Source organism: Chiloscyllium punctatum, chromosome 20, assembly GCF_047496795.1.
Source record: "Chiloscyllium punctatum isolate Juve2018m chromosome 20, sChiPun1.3, whole genome shotgun sequence".
Lineage (NCBI taxonomy): Eukaryota > Metazoa > Chordata > Chondrichthyes > Orectolobiformes > Hemiscylliidae > Chiloscyllium > Chiloscyllium punctatum.
This window is the reverse complement of record NC_092758.1, coordinates 88,869,734-88,874,038: the sequence shown is the minus strand read 5'-3', so window position 1 is coordinate 88,874,038 and position 4,305 is coordinate 88,869,734. Positions and strand designations below refer to the sequence as shown.

General features: G+C 43.2%; 1 non-coding gene across 1 annotated transcript; it reads left to right on the top strand.

Moving 5' to 3' along the window:
* Positions 1 to 1,842: 1,842 nt before the first annotated feature.
* On the top strand, positions 1,843 to 1,915 carry trnaa-agc (transfer RNA alanine (anticodon AGC)). Its single transcript has one exon. It is a non-coding gene; the product is annotated as a tRNA-Ala (tRNA).
* Positions 1,916 to 4,305: the final 2,390 nt, after the last annotated feature.

Below are 4,305 nucleotides of genomic sequence, written 5' to 3'. Positions count from 1 at the left end.
GGAATGAGCTGTCAGAGAAAGTGGTGGATGCTGGTAAAATAACCACAGTTAAAAGGCATCTGGATGAGTACATGAATAGGAAGGGTTTAGAAGGATATGGGCCAAGTGCTGGCAAATGGGACTAGATTAATTTAGGCTATCTGGTCAACATGGATGAGTTGAACCAAAGGATCTGTTTCAGGGTTGTACAACTCTACGACTGTAAAATTGACCGGCAATGCCACTTAATGATCAGAGTGTATGACTGCAGGCTGAGTCTTCAGGGTGGAAAATACAAGAAGGAGAGGTTCTTTGCTAACCTTGGGCTTTGCCCTAGACAATTGTAAATACGGAGAAAGTGAGGACTGCAGATGCTGGAGAGTCAAAGTCGAGAGTGTGGCGCTGGCAAAGCACAGCAGGTCAGGCAGCGTCCAAGGAGCAGGAAAGTCGATGTTTCAGGCAAGAGACCTTCATCAGAATTCATACCTACTACCTACTCAGTCAAATCAATTCTACATAGGTGATCATAAAACTTATGTTTCCAATATGTTATTAACCAAAATTGTTCATAAAACTGCTAAGTACTGATTAAAAAGCAACCAGAAAGCAGTGGAAGACCAAACAGCAATTCAACTCAGCTCCAAGCAGTGGGTGGCACAGTGGTTAGCACTGCTGCCTCATATAGTGCTAGGGACCCAAGCTCAATTTCTGCCTTGGGCAACTGTCTGTGTGGAGTTTGCACATTCACCTACAATCACAAAGATGTGCGGGCCAGGTGAACTGGCCATGCTACATTGTCATATTGCATTAGGGTGGGGGAATGGATCTGGGTGGGTTGTTCTTCGGAAGGTCGGTGTGGACGTGTTGGGCCGAAGGGCCTGTTTCCACACTGCAGGTAATCTCATCATCTACTGGAAATGATTGTAATAGTGCAAGTCACTATCAGGTCATGAGGCAACTTGTTGAGACCCTTGGGTCTTTTTTTTAATCATGTTATCACATTCTCTCCCAATCTTCTATTCCCCAGTTGGGGGGAGGGGGGAGGGGGGCGAGGGGGGAAATAAAAAAAAATGGATAGTTCATTCTTTTCTTTTGAAGCATCTTCTGAAACGTTAAGGATTACCACGATGCAGAGCGAAATGGACTGAGAGCTCCTTTTATGAAGACTGTTTCAAACCCTGCCAGCGATGCGGGGAACATTCCAAGATCAATCAGTTTGTTACAAATAAAGGCAAATGTTGGAGCGCTGTAAACCCGAGGTCGTTTTGTAAATTGTCTTATTCGCTTGTGAGCAACCACAGGGCCACTGAAAATATCTGGGAGAATCAAAGAAGATGACAATGAAGTGTTTTTTTTTACTTCCTTCATTACTGGGACATTTGAATCCACGCTTCCTTGATATTTCAGCCGTGTTCCTCTTTCCATTATTGTGCTCAGATTGAATTAGAGACGGACAGCACATTAAATAAGAGCGAGACATCGCAAGACGGGGCTATAAATATGATCTCAAAAATACAAAATGGGCAGTCTTACTCCTGGTTTGTATTTAATCCCCAATTCTGCAGCAACGTGAATTGCATTTCGTAGATGCGAATAGGTATATGTTCCACCAGCTCATGGCACTGGATATCATTTAGTGTCTGAATATTTGATTTATGCTGAAATTTGCAGAAGTGACAATGCGCTGACGATATATGTATCACGCCCGGGTTACATTGCTACTCATTTTGCAACATCGCTGCTTCTACCGCACTCTAATGGAGACAATGCGGAAGTACCTACATTCGCACTAAAATTGAAACAAGACTCCAGAAAGACCAATGCTATTACAAAAACTAAACCGGAAATAAGCGCTCCAACGTCGGGGAATTAGCTCAAATGGTAGAGCGCTCGCTTAGCATGCGAGAGGTAGCGGGATCGATGCCCGCATTCTCCAATGTCTGCTTTTTCACGTGTCCTCCCTTCTATTGAAAACTTTGACTAAAACCAGTGTAACGTTTCTGTTCACTTCTTTCATTTTACATCTGCGAGTTGTAGGTTTAAGTGCACCAGCATGCTTGTTTGTAGAGTAATTGAGGGATTTCTTCTGAAATCAATATAAAAAGCAGCTGTGGTCTAATCGTTCAGTAGTTTACCAAGAATAATCGAGGGATTTCTGAACTCAATGTGAAGAACAGGTTGGGTTCATTTTTCGGTGGTTTACCAAGAGTAATTGAGGGATTTCAGAACTCCGTGAATAACAGAATGTGTTGAACTTTTTCAGTAGTTTATCAAGAACAATTGAGGAACTGCTTTTCTGAAATCAATGTAGGAAGCACCATGCTTTCTAATTTTTCAGGAGTTTGTTAAATCTCTCCTCTCAGGATAGGCTTTTAATAAATATATTATCGATATGATTACTCCCGATACGATCATTGCCCTCTATACTAGCTGTTCTTGTCCTTTAATGACACAAATAGCACTATTTTCTTGCTAAAGTCAAAAGTCGAATGTCACCAGGTTATAGTCCAACAGTTTTACATAAAATGACAAACTTTCAGAGCATTACTGTGTATCTATGCCGATCCAGTTTCACACGAGAAAATTACAATATGTTGGCACCGCAAGAACATCCTGATATGTATACATGAAGATAAATTATTCAGTGTTGTAATTAATGCCGCAACAAGTTCAAATTGCCACCATCCCTTTGTGATATTCCAAAAAGACGCTTTCGAAAGCTTGTAAGGGTAAATGCATTTCTGAAGGGGCATTACATGAATGCTGCATTGTCACATGGGTCATGGATTTACAAACCCCCACCAACTTTGCGCCACTCTAGTCACTCCGGAAGTATTTTAATGTTTCTATTTTTAAAGTAGGTGTTTTAGTTAACTTTAAGCACTTTCATAATACACCATTGATAGATGTTAAAATGTGATAAAAAAAAAAGTGATCACAAATTTGCCCCAGTTCTTAGAGTCATAGAGAGGTACAGCACTGAAACAGATCCTTCAGTTCACCTTGGTAAAAACAATGACTGCAGATGCTGGAAATCAGATTCTGGATTAGTGGTGCTGGAAGAGCACAGCAGTTCAGGCAGCATCCGAGGAGCAACAAAATTGAAGTTTCGGGCAAAAGCCCTTCATCAGGAATAAAGGCAGAGAGCCTGAAGCGTGCAGAGATAAGCTATGATTCGGAGATGCCGGTGTTGGACTGGGGTGTACAAAGTTAAAAATCACACAACACCAGGATATAGTCCAACAGGTTTAATTGGAAGCACTAGCTTTCGGAGCGACGCTCCTTCATCTGATGACAATGTGTGAGAGATAAACTAAAGGAGGGTGGGGTTGGGGGTGGGGAGAAAGTAGCATGGAGTGCAATAGGTGATTGGGGGAAGGGATGAAGGTGATAGGTCAGGGAGGAGGGTGAAGTGGATAGTGGAGTGGAAAAGATGATAGGCAGGTAGGACAAGTCAAGGGGACAGTGCTGAGCTGGAAGTTTGGAACTAGGGTGAGGTGGGGGAAGGGGAAATGAGGAAACTATTGAAGTCCATATTGATATCCTGGGAGTGAAGTGTTCCGAGATGGAAGATGAGGCGTTCTTCTTCCAGGTGTCTGGTGGTGAGGGAGCGGCGGTGAAGGAGGCCCAGGACCTCCATGTCCTCGGCAGAGTGGGAGGGGGAGTTGAACTTGTCCGTGCTGACCAGATATTCTAACATAATCTAGTCCCATTTGCCAGCACTTGGCCCATATCCCTCCAAACCCTTCCTATTCATATACACATCCAGATGCCTTTTAAATGTTGCAACTGTACCAGCCTCCACCACTTCCTCTGACAGCTCATTCCATACACATGCCAGCCTCTGCGTGAAGATGTTGTCTCTTAGGTCCCTTTTACATCTTTCCCTCTGACCCTAAACCCCTTTAGTTCTGGACTCCCCCACCCCAGGCAAAAGATTTTGTCGATTTATCCTATCCATGCCCCTCATGATTTTATAAACCTCTGTAAGGTCACCCCTCAGCCTCTGATGCTCCAGGGAAAACAGCCCCAACCTACTCAGCCTCTCCCTATAGCTCAAATCCTCCAACACTAGCAACATCCTTGTAAATCTTTTCTGAACCCTTTCAAGTTTCACAACATCCTTCCAATACGAAGGACAACAGAACTGCACACAATATTTCAAAAGTGGCTTAACCAACGTCCTGTACAGCCACAACATGACCTCCCAACTCCTATACTCAATGCTCTGACCAATAAAGTAAAGCATACGAAACACCTTCTTCATTATCCAATTTACCTGCAACTCTGCTTTCAAGGAACTATGAAACTGCACTCTTTGTTCAG